We start from the raw sequence: 17963 nt of genomic DNA, 5'->3' as shown, positions 1-17963 counted from the left end.
TGTAGCAAACATTTAATACACATAACGATGTTGATGAATGCAATACATTTTAGAGTTAAGTCAAAAGTAATCTAAAACTAGTCAGAATACATTATCTTTATGTATAATCAATAGTTTACATTACTAACTACAATTTTCATCATGACATCAATAACAGACTACAAAAACCTACCCTATATAGACATGTAGTATTATGCAATATGTAATAGGACAGTGTTAATGAATGTTTATTCTGTTAGACATAAAAAAATCTGCAACCCCAGATCCTACCAAAACTAAAACTAGTCCATGAATAGTCCTTTTCTTCAGGCATTGCTGGTTTGCTTTGAGCCCAGAGTCTCTACCTGTAGGAAGGTCATTGGGAGGGAAGAGAGGGAATGAGTGCATACGACCTGAGAGAGCAAGATAAACAAAGGTAGCTTCGCTCCACTTAACTGAGCAAATAGTCAGGATATTACAGCAAAGGGGTGAACTGTCACCCGTGGCTCACTAACCAGCTGTTTGGAATTAGGCACAAATAAAGGGACTAATTGATTTCCATTTTCACACAGAACCTTTTGCAACAAGCTAATTGGTGTAGGATCAACCAGATTGTGATGAATTGTTGCAGCTTAGATGGTCTAGTGAGAAACAAAGGAAAACAAAGAACTTTAAATGAGTGAATTTTACGTTTCAAGATGAATGGCTTGTTGTCAGGCTTTCTTAATTTGAAATGCGATCGTCACATGCTAGAGTGGCATGTACTTCTCTCTGTACTTCTATCTCACTAACGCTTACACACAAACACATTGCTCTTTTGTCTACAGCTAAAGCCTGACCTTGGAGTTCCTCAAACTTCACTGTCAGTGTGGCATTCAGAGCAAACTCAGCTTACCAGCTGCTGTGGGCTCTGAATTTTGTACGCTGTTAAAGGTGAAGTGTGTCATTTTTAAGCCAATGTCATCATAAAACTTGTTTCCATTGGAAGGACAAATAGATAGTCCCGTCTCCAAATTTTATCTTATGACAGTGGTTATCTAATCACAACCTTCAACCTGTCTGTCAAACGATATGGCAATGCAAGTCTTGGATTTTGGATGAAAAACAAAATATAACAGAAGAAAAGTGTGAAGAATTCAGACTGTCAATGTCATAAACTGTAAAAAAGAAAAAAAAAAAGAAAACACAAGTTATAACTTACAAAAAATAACTTAAAATTAACATTAACAACCTATTTAAGTATGAAATCTGTTTTGTACCTTTGTAACACATTGATAACCATCAAAAGCAGGTGGTGATGAGAAAGTCACATGATAAATCAAAGCCTATCACTAGCAGCTTTTAAATAGTAACATTTATAGAAGTTACACAGTGTCATTCACACAAACACTAAACACCATCACGGTAACAGACATGAAACTGATATAACGCAATAGACATTAAAATTTAACAACCTAACATATAACTCACAACCCTAATGTACAAAACTGATAAGAAAAAAAAAAAAACTAAGAAGAAACGTAGTTATTAAAAAAATAAAATAAATAAATGTAATGTAGGGAATTCTGGAAATGTAAATTTACAATTATTCACTGTAAATTATTTGTTCTTTTTCACTTCCAAAAATAGCTACTACCGTAAAAATTACATGTAATGTCCAATACAGTATTTCACTGTATAAAGGAGGATAATTTACCGTTAACCATTTAACAGGTTTATACTGTAGCATTTTTACAGTATTTTACTGTTAAATTCACAGTCATTTTTTTAGTGTATGCATGTTTGTGGGGCATTCTTATCAGGGTGGCCGCGGGTCCTTAAAAAGTCTTAAGATGTCTTAAATACAGTTTTCCTTATAAGAGTCCTTAAAAAGTCTTAAAAAGACTTAAATTCAGATTTGATCGGTCTTAAATATTTTTGGTGACTTTATGACGGGGGAAAAATCTTCAGTCGGATGGACCAAATTACTTTTTATGATCATTGGACTAGACCTTTTTTTCCCCTTGGTAACGTAAGTTATTGCGTCATCAGAGAGACGTACCAGTATGTGGCTCAATGGCTCTCTCCAGGACGTTAGGTAGCAGGTTGAACTGAAATAGCGGCAATGGGTAAATGTAAGTTCAATAACAAATGGGTCGGGCGCTGCACAAGATCCCGGGCCCTATGCATAGGCAGTCCTAATGGGCCCCCCCCTTGAAAATATATATTCCTTTACTGGTTTTACCCCCAGACCGACGCCCCTGACAATGGGCATCAAAACGGTGGAATCGCATGCACAGAGTGGAAAGCACTTGGAGTTTGCGAGAGCCCGCGAGAAGAGTTCAATTGAAGGTTTCTGTTCCACTCTTCCGACTAGCAAAGATGTCACCACGGATGTTGAGAATTCCCAACCAACAACGCTATCATCTGACCTACGTCTATTTTCTGGCTCTACGCCAACACTAAGAGCTGAGGTAATTTGGGTGCTGAGGACTGTAACAAGCCATCACTCGTTCAGGTCAAATAGCGGGATTGAGGAGGTTTTCAAAGCTATGTTTCCAGACTCTGGGCTTGTGCAGACGTTTACGTGTGGAAAATACAAAAGCCGATATATAGCTAAGCTTGGACTGGCGCCATATTAAAAAACAAAAAAAACAACTTATTGCCGAGGTCAATAGATGTGGTGCTTTTGTGATCATGTTTGACGAAAGCCTGAACCAGACAACTAAAAGCAAGCAAATGGACCTGCATATTGTTTAGTTTTTCTGGATATTGTCTGTGAAAAAAATATTGCTGTAACAAATTTTATTTATAGTTTTTTTGTGCGTGTGTGTGTATAGGTTATGTGTGTGTTTTCATCGCAGGTTTGGTGGTCTTAATTTCCGTACAAGCCGGTATTAAAAAGGTCTTAAAAAGTCTTAAATTTAACTTGTTAAACTCTGTAGACACCCTGCTTTTAATCTTTTTAATATTTAATATAAGCTGTCAGAAAACGCTCTTAGAACAAAATTCTCAAAACATACTTATGCTATTTCTACTAGATGAACATTCTTAGAAATGTTCTGCTTTTTGTAACCTTTAAATATCATTATAATCACAACAATAAAACTGGACATTTCAATAGTTTAGAAACATTTCAAAACAATGTTCCCACAATGTTTTTATGACCTAAATTTGTTACCTGGGTATTGACCTTGAACAACATCCTAATGCTAATTATTATACACTATCATGAGTAAGTACCACTACAAGTAACATTATGTCAAATCACATACTGTATGTTTTTACGGAAAAGTGTGCAGTTGCTTTTCAAATATAATAAAATCGGCAAAGAAAAAAAAAACTCTTTACACCCTGACCTAACAAGCCTCGGCGTGATGAAAGCCACCTCACATTTGCTAATCTGAATTTTTTTCCTAACTAGAAGTGACAGCAGCAATTGACACTATAGAGCCCCTTTCACACTGCACATCGGACCCGGCAAATTGCCGGAACATTGCCGGGTCGCCTTCTGTGTGAAAACAAACACATCCCGGGATTGATTCCGGCATTGACCCCGGGTCGGGGACCTAGTAACATTGCCGGGTTCGACCCGGGACGAGCGCTGTGTGAACAAAAGCCAGATCTAATGCCGTGTCGTAGTGATGTCGCACGTTATCGCGCGACTCTTTTACCGGCTGTTTTGAAGGAAGATCAACGTTCCCGACAAAACAATATGTGCAAACTGTAATGACGCAGAGATCAGTAAGTTTCTCAATCTAGCGACCCGGAAACAATTGCCGGAACATTTTCCCCGCGTATTTGCCGGAATCGCAGTGTGAAACGGGCTTAGGTGTGTTCAAACGCAACTGGATTTAGTGTTTCGATTTTAAAATGGAGGCATTATGGAAGGAAATGCTGGATTCTGAGAACCTTCACATTCAAGAAAAAATTTAGTTTTCTTACAGTTTTACACCCTCCAGTTGCCATGCCTTCAGAAAGAGCATACAAACATAGAAAACCCGACCCCACTGTTCTGAGGAAAAAAAACTGCTTGGCTCATGACTTGTTAGGACTTGCAGTTAGACTTACATTAGAAGGTTCCAAGTCATGTCTAGGGACAAAATAACAGAGATTTTGAGACAAAAACATTTGGACCAACAATGAAACTTACTCACAGCATCTTGCAACTGCATTACAACACCCTAACAATTATCCACAACACCCCTGGCATCATGATGTTCAGGCATGGCCGACCACTCATATTTTCTTCAGAAATCTAACCACAGTTTAACACTCACAAAAGCAAACGCAGCACCCACAGAACCATTCGAACAAAAACGATCTGAAAAGAGCCTTTGTCCTTTATCTATTGAGTAGGAACAGATTCCCTTTCTTAATTATCTTATCTACTTCTTCTAGCCAAGGAGAAAAAGTAAAAGCAACACTTATTGACATCCTCCAAAAACTATTTTATCTTTCCACTGACAGTCCTTACAGAATCAGTGACTGGCTTCTTGAGTTGGTGATTCAATCGTTACAATAAAGACAGTCAATGACGTAGCCTTGTCGAGTCAATAGACGGTAGTGAGTCATGTCGCGCACACACATTTCACTAGCGGCACACAGAGAAGCTATTCAGAAACGCCACCGTCCAATATTCTCTACCCCAGTGAACCAAAGATACAGTGACAGCATCAAATGTCACCGAATCTAAGAAGGAAATTAAACAGCCTCTGAGGTCTATTTAGGATATTAAACTAAGCCAAGCATGACATCTTCAAGAGAATTTCACTAATGATAGGAAGCATTTTTGTGAGTTCTAAAGCGCCTACTTAACAATATTGAGCAGCTTTAGTCTTGGAAACAAATCTGAGTGAAGGCTTTTTGAAAAGAGAAGGACTTAAATATTGTATCAAATAAGAGATCTCAGAAATTCTGCTGAGAAATACCCAGAATTCCGTGGTAAGCACTCTGACATGATTTGAAAGGAGAAACTGAAATTGAATTGAAATCCCAGTCTATCAGCTTCTTAAAATGTTATTTGTTTAATGAATGGCTCGAGGAAAAGTCATTTCCAATCAACTGAAAATTCGCTCAGCAAACTTTGGAAAATCCAGTGGGAAGTACTTCTTTTAAAGCATGTATTGTTGGTACATCAAACACAACTTACAGACAGTTTACAGACAAGCTTTCAGATGAATTGCCATACCCTCATTTCTGGAGGTTGTGTAGATGCCAGTCAATCAAATTAGAGCTTGCCATATTAAGAAATTGCTTTCTAGATCATATTTTCTTAGAAAACCCTGAACAACTTTTTGTCACATCGCCTAAACTAGTTCAAAAACATTGGCAAAAACTGTCTCAAATTCTGCCAAGTCATGCTGTAACTAAACTAATTTCTCACTTTGTTGTTTTAAAGGAATAGTTCAGCCAAAAATTTAAAGTTTGCTCAATATTTACTTACCCTCAGGCCATCCAAGATGTAGATCAGTTTGCTACTTAATTACATCACTTGCTCAGCAATGGATTCTCTGCAGTGAATGGGTGCCATCAGAACAGTCCAAACAGCTGATAAAAACATCACAATATTCCACACCAATCCAGTTAATCAGTTAACATACTGTGAAGTGAAAAGCTGCATGTCTTCATGCATTATTTTGTTTTCTCCAGTGAAACATCATCTTGCCTGAATCAGAAGACAAAAATGGTTAGATTAATCACCACTTACAAGGAAAAACAATGCACCAGTCCCTTGACTAATACACCTGTGGATTTTGATGTTAGACAATAACAAGGGACTTTTTTTCAGTTGTATTTTTGCCAGAAGGGACAGTTTAAAGTTTCTTACAAACATGCAGCTTTTCACTTCACAAGATGTCAGACTGGAGTGTTGTGAAATATTGTGATGTTTTTATCAGCTGTGTGGACTCTCATTCTGACGGCACCCATTCACTGCAGAGCATCCATTGGTGAGCAAGAGATGGAATTCTACATTTCTCCAAATCTGATGAAGAAACAAACTCAACTATATCTTAGAGGGCCTGAAGATAAGCAAATGGGATTTGGGGTGGCCCGATGATTTACCGATATTATTTGAAACCGAATGAAATTCCAGCTGATCAGTCAGACTACCACTGCTTTCTTTGTTGTTCACAAAGTCTAATATCCTTTACATGCAGACGTGAGGGGATGAGGATATTTCCAATTCACCATACTTCCCGTGGCTTGCCTTCCAATAGCTGTTTTCCATAGCAAAGTGTGACTTTCCTCTCTGACAGATATGAGGACCGTATCCAAACACATTGCACATTATTTATAGCACACAAACTGACCCACATCCATGCATGAGCAATGCAGTCATCACTAATGATCTCTTTCTATCCAAGATAGAAATGTATGATCGCTTGCGGGATGGCGCTTTAGGGCATTAGACTATCCTTTCACTGACCTGACAAAACAGTGCCTGCATGGATGCATTTCAGATGGAAATTCATGGATGAAAGTCCAAAGCGTGGTGGCTAAGAAATGTTATGCTGCATGCATTAAGTCAGATAAGATTCAGACATCTTAACACATCCCAGAGTTCACTAGCTTGCCAGTGCGCCCGTTGAAAGATGTATAATTTGCTCACCGAACATGTCATTTCCAATGCACTTAAACTGCTTGAAGGAATGCGGCTGGTGTTTTGAGGAGCCAAAAGTCCTTTTCATTTTCAGGACGATGTCTGTCTTAGTCCTTTTTAATTTCATGCATGCCTGTCGTGTTATACTTTATCATTAAAAGCGTGTTTAGCAAACATAATGCGTGGTATGTACACTGATTTCAAAGCTGTTCTCTTTAGAGTGGATGTCAACAGATCGGCAGTTTAAGCACAAAACAGAATGAGGATTAATAGATAAAGCCAAAGCAAAGAAAAGCCAAGGATGACAGTGCTCTAGCAGAATACAGTGGATCGAAACAGGGCAAATTACACAATGACCTTCTGGTAGGTTGTTGGGCTTTGGCTGAGGTGCGCCGGGCCAGAACTTCTGTGCAATTTTTGCATACCAGCAGGTCTGATAAACCATTGGTGATCTCTGTTCCTGTCACTCTCACTAGACAAACACTGTTAGTAGTGCAAGCCAAAGTTTTGAAAAAGACTACAAATCACACTTAGTTTTACGCATGCATATATTAATTATGACAGAATTGGGTGAATTCTATCATTTTTATATTAGTAATATTCTAATAATATTTTTCTTTATAAATCGTTGTTAAACTGGAGGGGCTAAACTTTAACTGGGGGCCCCAAAACCCCCTGAATTAAAGATGAAGAAAACTAAACAATAAAGAGTAGGACAGCTTTTGTCTGCAACCTGGTAAACGTTCCAAAAAAGAAAAAAAAAAAAAGAAAAAAGAAAGAACAACAGAGTTTGCTCTGAGGGGAAATTGGAATTACTGTGCTTCTGTAACATGACAGCATGACTCAGTAAAAGGCGAGCGAGGAGTTAGCCGTACACCTGGAGATTAGGTGGAGTTGGCCACTCACCCAATCGGACTGCAGAGTGGAGAATAAACTGTCTCCGGCTGGCGGAGCGTCTCAGTCCTTGCGTTTATGAGACCATCTCTGCTCTGTCATCGTCAACACCATTGTAGCAATTCCAGCGGGTCTTGATCTCAATTTTTTACCACATTCAACACGTTTAAAATCCAATTTTTAAACAAAATTAAATTTTTGAACTGTGACTAATTGTAACTAACAGCCACTCTTTATAGAGAGCAATTTCCACTTTTCCCTACATCCTGCCTCTCTCTATTTTAAGCGGTAAAAGGTTGGCATGTGCTATTTTAATGCTAATGCCGCATGCAAGACTCGTTTGCAAATTTTACCATTTATTAACTTCTTGTGGGTTGCTTTTCTTTGGATGGCTGCCACTGCTGCAGAGAAGATGGATCCAGCAAGGGATGTCTGATGGAAAACATACACTAACAATGCTAAAATGCTTGATAGTAGCATAGCCTGAGGCTAAATCTCATTATTCAGACCCAGGCTATCATCACTAACAGAAAATGAACTAATTTGGTTACAAAATGCTGACAACTGAGACATAAGGCCGCTTAGAATGCAACTTGTTAAATTTGTAAAGGGAAGGAACTGTTATTAAAGCTCACAGACTTTTGTTTTGTTTCATTTTGTTCTGTCTCTAGTCGCTTTTGCTAAGCTAAAAAATAGCAGAATATTTTAAGTAGAATCTTTTACTCTCAATTTTTTAATTTCTTACCTATGTGGGACATTAAGGGGGATTTATGAATAATATGTTCATCACAAATTCATTTTTGTTATTTTAAATTGGGGTGGGGGAGGGGCTAGCTGTTTTTGCTAGTCTTAAAAATAAGTGCCTTTCATTTAAAGTAATACTTCATCCACAAAAGTTGAATAATTTACTCACCAATATCTCCCTTTATTACATGGGTCATACAAGGGTCATTTTCATGAATATGTTCATAACAATATCATTTTCATTTGTTAAGCTTAAAATTGTTTTATTTTGGCACTAGCTGTTTTTGCTCATTTTAAAAGTAGTTGCCTTTCACTTAAAGGAACTGTTCATCCAAAAAGTTTGAATCTTTTTCTCACCTTTTTCTGACATTCTTTTTTATTTCTATTTATTTATTTATTTTTATAAATGGGTTATTTTTAATAATTTTCATAATTTTAATAATTTATTTTTATAATTAAAGGTATATTTTTTTATGAACATGTTGATCACAAAAAAAATTTTGCTATTATAAATTAATGTTTTGTTCTGGCACTAGTTGTTTTCTTAGGATTAAAGGTGTAGTTGGTGTCTTTAAATTGAAGGAACTGTTCACTCAAAAATATTCACTGTCCTGTTGACTTACTTTATAAAGTGTAACATGAAAGGGTAATTTTTTTGAAGAACATGTTCATCACAAAAAATTTTTTGCTATTATAGCCCATTGTTTTGTTTTGGCGCTAGTTATTTTTGCTAAGCTTAGGTGACATTCATTTAAAGGAACAGTCTGCCCAAAAAGTTTGCATCTTTTACTCACTGTCATTTTGACTTTCTTATGTAAGACATAAAAGGGGATTTCTTTTTAGAGAATATTTTGATCACAAATACATTTTTGCTATTAAAACTCATTTAAATCATTTAACTCATTTCATTTAAAGGAACAGTTCACCCAAAAATGTTTAAATCATTTACTTACTGATTTTCTTTCTTAAGTTGGAAACAAAAGGGACATTTTTTAAGAATATGTTAATCACAAATCCATTCTTGCTATTAGAACTCATTTTGTTGTTCTGACCCTAATTATTTTTGCAAAATTTAAATATAGGTGCTTTCCATTTAAAGGAACAGTTCATCCAAAACTGTACAAATCATTTACTCAATGACTTTCTTTCTTACCTGGGACATGAAAGGGGATTTTAATATAATTATTATTACTTATGTATTTATCATTATTATTATTATTATTATTTTTATTAATATTTGCTGTTATAACTCACGTTTTGCTCCGGCACTGGCTGTTTTTGCTAAGCTTAAAAGACGTGGTTGGTGCCTTTGATTTAAAGTATAAGGTCACCAAAAATGTACAAATTATTAACTCACTGTCATCATGATTTTCTTTCTTAAATGGAACATAAAAATATAATTTTACAAAGAATATGTTCATCACAAAATCTTTTTGTGTTCCAGACAGGAAATCATACAGGTTTGGAGTGACATGGGGGGGGGGGGGGTTATTGATGACAAAATGTTAATTTCCAGATGATATTATTCTTTAAAGAGTGTTAAGCATTGAAAGATTATGTGAAAATGCACATGATTTGTAGTTTTTCTTCCTGTCTTTCTTATGTTTGAGTCCCACCGAGATTGATGGAGTTTAGCACACAGCATACAGTTTATTGCTATTCCACATTTTAATATGCTTTGAAACAAAAATGCACTTTTCTTTTGCTAAATCACATCTATTCAGTAACAAAACTGTTTGACCAATCCAAACCCAATGTCCAAACATGGAAGAAAGTTTGAAATGATACAGTCCATGAAATGAAAGTCAATGGGGTCCAAACACAACAATGGAAACTATTCACTTGATTGTATGGACACACAAAAAAGAGAGATATTCTTCAAAATATGTATTTTATTTTGTGTTTCACAGAATAAAGAAAGTCACACAGGCTTTCACTTTTTGGGTGGACTATCTCTTTAAATGTATAAATCTGCATGGTTTCTTTTTCACAAAGTAACAACACAGAAGATGAGTTATAATAGCAAATGTTCAGCTCTATCATAAAAAAGGAATTTTAAGCAATGAATTGACATTTTATACAAAAAGACACTGTTTACATTATATCCCTGTAAACGTATTTCCGATAGCTCTTCTCAGGCAGTTGAAACATCGCACCTCACTATTCGTCTGTTGCTTTGTTTGGATTTGTGCATGTAATCCTCTTTGCGGCTTAGAATGATACAAAGTCAGAGAGCCAAAAACCTCTGTGTCATAGTGCCTGGTTAGAAAGAGAGAAAAAGAGAGGAACTAGGAAGAGGAATTCAAAGAGTATGGCCATTTTATCAGTATTCAGTTATCAGATGATGCAGTTTTAACATGAGCTAACATCCTAGACTTACTGAACACAATTTACAAGAAGATTTTAATGATAAAGTAAAGACTTTCTCTGCCTGTGATGTCATCAAACCCTACTATTTTAACCCCTCCCTTTCCAGCACCTGGGGCCTGTTTCATAAAACAAGTTTACCAAATAAGCCAGGCTTGTTTCAGTTAGCCTGACTTATTTTGAATCCAATCAACTGACGATCTTTTTATACTTGATTTGAGCCTTAATTAGTAGGGTTTTTATTTATGTAACACAACGTAATATTAGCTGAAAAGGTAATATTAAATAGTGTTCAACCCAAATTTGGCGTCTGAAAATTTTCATCGGGAATTAAAAAAAAAAAAAACTCTTTTCAGTTTTGAATGCTCCAAGATAATTGACAGAAATGGTGAAAAGGTTGATTACTGTTTCTCCGATGACCCATATTCACCTATTTTTACCATGGCCAAATATGATACTGACATATCAATATGTACAATTTAGTTTAGTAAGTTAATGTCATATTTGTTAGTTTTGTAAGTTGTCTGAGGGTTGGCATCATCTGAGGTCCTCTAGGGGGTTGACATCATCTCTTCTCAGGTGTTCGGTCATCTCAGGTCTTTGTAAGGGCTGGATCCAGACTGAAGCTGGTGTAAATCCTACTCACCATCCTAGATGCCAATCCCGTGGAAGAAACAGAGAAAGATTAGCATAGATGCTGTTCCAACTAAGCAAAAACGTATGTGTTCAACCCAAGCAAAAGAATAAAAATGTGCATTCGATCAGATGTAACTGAAGTACAAGGTTATGGGATACATTATTTGAATGCTTGACTAAAGAGTGTCTTTAATCTAGATTAAAACAGAGAGAACATTATCAGGAAGACTATTCCAGAGTTTGGGAGCCAAATGTGAAAAGGTACACAAAGTAACCTTTTTTAATTTAGTGAAGGCAACAGCTTCTGATGTATTAGAGAAGATAGTGTCTGTATTGCTAGTCATCTCGTCTAGTCTATGTGTATTTATGGGTATAGAGAGCAGCAGAGATAAATCAGGCAGGTTATTTGTGAATCTGTCTTTGGTGACTAGAACAATAGCATGATAACGCTGAGCCATATATAAGTAATACCCAGCATGCACAATACAAGGTAGTGATCAGTAACATCATCACTTTGAAGTACTATATCTATATAATTAATCATAATTCCATGCAATATGATTAATCTAGTGTATGATTAAGATGATGTGTGGGTCTGGTTATGTTTCGCTTGATACGTCAAAAAATTGTTAAAGGGATGGTTCACCCAAAAGTGAAAATTCTGTCATCATTTACTCACCCTCATGTATGAGTTGCTTTCTTATGCTGAACATAAAAGAAGATATTTTGAAGATTGCTGGTAATCATATAGTTAATGGTTGCCATTGACTTCCATAGTATTTTTTTCCTACTATGGAAGTAAATGGCAACCACCAACTGTTTGATTACCAGCAATCTTCAAAATATCTTCCATGTTCAACATAAGAAAGCAACTCATACAGGTTTGGAACAACATGACGGTGAGTAAATGATGACAGAATTTTCATTTTTGGGTGAACTATCCCTTTAAGTTTGTAAACACAAGTCCTAATGCATCATTTATATTATCAACATAAATGTTAAAGTCTCCGACAGTTAGCGCTTTGTTAACATTAACCAAAATGTCTGAGGGGAAATCTGCTAATTCTTTTAGGAGATCAGTATATGGCCCTGGTGGTCTATACACAGTAGCCAGAGCAAGAGATACAATAGAATTGTTTTGCATGTCTGACAGTGTAACATTAAGCAGAAGTAATTGGAATGAGTTAAACCTGTATCCTGTTTTCTGGGTAACATTGAGAATATCACTATATATTGTTGCAACACCTCCGCCACGACCAGTCTGACGGGGCTCATGCTTATAACAGTAGTTTGGTGGAGTAGACTCATTTAGACCAAAATAATTATTTTGTTTTAGCCAGGTTTCAGTCAAGCAGAGAACATTTATTTAGCATTTTTCCAGTTTAATTACGATCAGGTTTTTTCTAGATCCTGCATTAAATTCATATTTTGACCTCACTATTCGGGAACAGACACCATGTTTATAGACTGGACAACGCAAGTACTTCTATCATTCAAGTTGATAGAACAAAAGTCATCATAATAGTTATTTGAGAGTTGGCTTACTAGTCACATGGAGCGAAGTGTCCTGGAGATGTTGTCAGAGAGCAGCTCCGCTCCGCCTCTGCTGGGGTGCAGGCCATCAGCCCGAAACAGCCTAGGATGCTCCCAGAAAAGATTCCAGTTATTAACAAATTGCAGTTCTGTTTTTTATACCATGACAACAACCATTCATTTAAAGCAAAAAGTCTACTGAACCATTTGTGTCGTTGTCGATACGTGGGTAGCTCCGGGCTCTTGATGCCCTTCAGGCTCGTGGGTATCTGCGCAGAAACATTGACAACGTGCACCAGGGAAACAGTGAGTGTGCACTTTACTTTTATCAAGGGACGTGCCAGACGATGGAGTCTCCGACAATTTTTTTGCATTTTTTTTTATTTGCGGACAATATCTGTTGATTATGTTGTAGCTGGTATACATGTTGTGTTACCGCCACTCACGTGTGCTTACATTCAAATTATTATTATTAATTTTTTTTCACACATTCAGCACGATTCCTTGTGGACTGCCATGAAAAACTATTTGTGCAAGTCTTGAAACACAGTAAACCACTTGCATGACTCCCCGTTTAAGCCGTTAGTGAAGGTTGTCAAACCAAACAGCCGATTTCACAGACAACGGCAAAAACACAACCCACCCCGCCATCACGAGTGGAGCGTGAAGAAGCCGACGCTTCACACCTCTCCATATGTTCAAGAACTCGGAATGCTAAGCTACTAAAACAGACTTCCAGAAGTCGGGGGGGTCTGACATTCCCACATTCCTGGGTCGACAGATCGGTCGGATAAGAGTCTCTCTCCCCTTCTGATAGCCATCAACACTTTTCAGCCGTATCTCACCTGCCCTCATTTCTCATATGGTAATTTTGATAAGCGCAAGACTGGGAGCTAGCGCTAACCTGAGGAGAGGGAAGGGGGCTGGAATGGCACAGAAGAAGCAGACAGAAGGGGCTGACTAGCTTCAAGCCGCCACATGCTGTTGGCAAACATGCCTTGAGAATGTAAATCTATGACGCTTCCACCCCCCACCGATAAATCCCCATCGTTTAAGCCCTCTTTCTCTCCCAGTGGATGCTTAGTGCTCATGGAAATGGACCCTATGAGCACTTTATAAAGCCAACTATTGACATGTTAAGCTCAAGAGGGCCGGAATGAATTGGAAAACCACCCTTATTGAAAAACATTACAATGATGGGAATCTTTGATTAGGATTTTTAAATTAGCTTTGTGTGCTAGCGATAAGCCACATTTTGACACTTGCTACCCAAAGGTTGAGGAAACAGCATGGAAATAAAATTTTAGCTGAGCTAGTAGTGTCAAATGTGAGTATATATCTTTGTTTAGGACACATGGGGTACTTAGATTTTTCTAATTTTGTTGTTAGTTACTCTGGTATCATTGTATTGGTATTTTTGTTCTGGAACACAAAAGGTAACTGTTTTGAAGCATCGTTTACATGTGTTTACATAAAACATTATTTTAAAGTGGTGTTAACGATGTCAAACTTAGCAAAATATGTTAGCATGCAAGGTTTTGAATCTGAACATGGACAAGAATGTTTTTTTTGTTGTTTTTTTTGCTTTACATGGAAGAAAAGTATTTAAAAATTGAATTTCTTGTTCCTTTCCTGCTGAAAAATCAATAGAAATGCTAATAGGATTTGTAATGGGTTTTAATGGATATAATGGGAATTGTTTCAATGGAAACTATAGTTGTCCCTGGAGGTCTGGTAATGTGTTGCCTTTATTTGGTGGCATGTTAGAAACACTAAATCCCAAATGAATATGTCCCATAACACTGAAGAGGTAATGGTTTTAATGGTTAACAGTTAAAATGTTTTTCATTTTGGCCATAAACCGTGTGTGTGCGTGTTTGAAACAGAATAAATATTTAGTTTAAAGCTTCATATACAAAAGTATATTTCAAAACATATTTCAAGGGAAAGAAAATCCAACCTCACAGTTGCCTACTATAGTTTTACAAAATGAAAATTTAATAATCTAGAACGTGATGATTTCTGTTGATTGTTGATGTTTCTTTATTATTATTTTTTATTATATAATGTTATATTATTTGTATTTATTTTATTTTATTTTATTTGAAACATTTTAAAGTGTGACATGTGAAGGGCAAAATATAATTTTAAATGCCCTTTAAAAATATATTAATATTTTACAAAATATTGAAAAATATTTATTTGTTTTGTTTGTTTGTTTAGAAACATTTTTGTTTGTATGGGTTTTGAATCTGACACCAATGCAAATGGAAAAATGTAGATATATTTTGGGTTCTTTTTATTATTAGTAGTAATAATAGTAGTAGTAGTAGTAGTAGTAGTAATAGTATTAGTAGTAGTAGTAATATTAATATTAGTAGTAATAATAATAACAGTAGCTTTATATAACTATATTTTTTATTTTGAAAAGTGTCTTTAGTGTTCCATGGAAAGTATGTAGTCATAAGGGATTTTGATGAAGTGTTTCTTTGACTTAGCTCTGCATTCTGGCGATGCATTTCAATCATTTGCATTATCCTATACTTTCACATGTTCTTCTGTATGAGTATAACACAGAGAAGAATTCATTATAATTCAAAGAAGTCTGAGTGAGGATTATAGAAAGCAGGAGAACACATGATAAACTGTTTGCTTATGTATGCAAATGATTCATGTGCATTCCAGTAACGGTAAACACTCTCAAAACCCCATATATGATTCTGAATATTTAGTTGAACCTAAGCGTGGTTATTAACCTTCAGCAGTCCAGTCACATCAAACTCAAAGCTTTTGTGCTGCAGAAATCCTAGCTGTCACTTTCATGTCATTAAACACTTTAAGTTTACGTTTCTTCTCCTTGCACAAGTAGTCTGGCTAACATCTGTTTAGATATAGAGCTGCTCCGATCACTTGGGGCTTAGAGCCAGAGTATTGATTTTAGAGTTAAAGCAGGAGAACAGTACTTTGAAACAGCCTCTGGTGGCACGTCCCGCTGTCCTTTATGGTTTTATAACACCTCCGTTTAGATGTGGCCATGCCCTTCACACTTCACCCCACACCCGCTAACACAGCAGCTGGGAGTCTGCCGTAGTTCAGTCAAAAAAGTTTCACAGCAAGCAAACAAGGTATTCTTAATCATAAATTCCACTGTGTACAGAGTTATCATGGTTCAACAGTAAAGTATTTTCCCTGTCAAGCCAGTTTTGCATTCTTGTTGCAATTTTGCTTAACAAATCAGTTATATTTACACTTTATGCTAATGCTGTCCAGCAAACGAGTGTGTATGAATTTATAGCCTTCATGGAGTTACAGTATAACTAACTGCAAATAAAACATTTTAATATTCATTTAATAAGTATTTAGTGATAATAACTTTATGGTTTTATTAAATTGTAAATTAATTGTTAAAATAACAAATATTAAATATTTAATTAATAAACTATCAGTTATTAAATTGTCATTCCTAAATTAATTAAAAAAAAAAAACACTAATACTCTAAAATAAATAGTTATTGTTTAATAAATTTGCTATTTGTTAATATTAATGGGTTTTAATTTTTATTTTATTTATTGTTTCAATTTAACAAGAAGTTAATACAATTAAAATGTATAACTAATGTAATTAATATTATTTAACGGTTTTTAAATATTCATGAAATCATTTCACAATAACTTAACATTTAAAAACAACAATGTCATGGGTGGTGCTAGCGCAGTGGATAAGACACATGTTTTGGTGTGAGAGACCCGGGTTTGAATCCACTGTGAGACACCAATGTGTCCCTGAGCAAGACACTTAACCCCTAGTTGCTCCAGAGGCGTGTGACCTCTGACATATATATAGCAATTGTAAGTCGCTTTGGATAAAAGCGTCAGCTAAGTGAATAAATGTAAATGTAATTGTAATTTTTTTATGTATAGTCAATTAAAAAGTGTGTGTTTGTGTGTACAGTGGGTAAAATACTGTAAGTATTGAACGCGTCACCATTTTTCTCAGTAAATACATTTCTAAAGGTCCTGTTGACATGAAATTTTCACCAGATGTTGATAACACCCAAGTAATTCATACATACAAAGAAAACAAAACAACTAAGTTCAGAAATTAAGTTATGTGTAATCAAATGAAATGACACAATTTTTTTCACAACAGACCCAGAAGAGAAGACAATGCTGAATAAAGTCGTAATTTTGTTATTTTTGGACCAAAATTTATTTTTTAATGCTTCAAAATATTCTAACTGACCCTCTGATGTCACATGGACTACTTTGAAGATGTTTTTCTTACCTTTCTGGACATGGACAGTATACCGTACACACAGCTTCAATGGAGGGACTGAGAGCTCTCGGACTAAATCTAAAATATCTTAAACTGTGTTCCGAAGATGAACAGAGGTCTAACGGGTTTGGAACGACATGAGGGTTAGTTATTAATGACATAATTTTCAGTTTTGGGGGAACTAACCCTTTAAGGGGGTAACATTTCTGTCACACGCACACGCATTCGGCCAATCACAACACAATGGATAGCTGGCCAATCAGAGCACACCGTGCATTTTCAGAACGATGTGCCTTGTAAAATGGATGCGTTTCAGAAGGCGGGGCATAGATGAGAAACAATAATGTACATTAAATGAAAAATAATGTTTTTTTTTTTTTTTTACCTTAAACCGCATAAAGACATTGCATTACACCAAATACACACAATAATGTTCTTTTTAGCAGCATCATATGACCCCTTTAAAAATGCTTTTCCCCCGTTTTTGACTACAACGTTGTTGTGTAAAATTAGTGTGGAAAATAGTGTGATGACATAGCTCTTCCTGTGTTTCTCAATGCCAAGTATGCACATTTTGGACTTGTGTCCTTTATAGTTCGGACTTCGCAAGTTCATTGAGTGTGTTCTCGTCGGGAAACATGAGTACTGAGCACCCGCTAATCACATGGAGCTCACGACTCCGAAATCGGTGAAGCACATTTTCAAATAGGCGTTGTCTTTATAAATAAACCTCAGATTTGAGTTTTAAACAACTAAATTTTTGCCTGATATATTTTTAAAACTACTTTCATGACATAATATCAGTAATATAAAAAAAAAATAATTGTCAGTGCAATTAAAAATATTTTAAAAATAAAAATAATCCTTATTGCTGAGCCCTGGTTATCTCTGACTTCACAATTGTTCTCTCTAACACTCAAGTTCAAAAGTTTGTCTTTTTTTGTGAGAATA

The sequence above is a fragment of the Carassius carassius genome, chromosome 16, assembly GCF_963082965.1.
Source record: "Carassius carassius chromosome 16, fCarCar2.1, whole genome shotgun sequence".
NCBI lineage: Eukaryota > Metazoa > Chordata > Actinopteri > Cypriniformes > Cyprinidae > Carassius > Carassius carassius.
Note: the sequence above shows the minus strand (reverse complement) of the source record.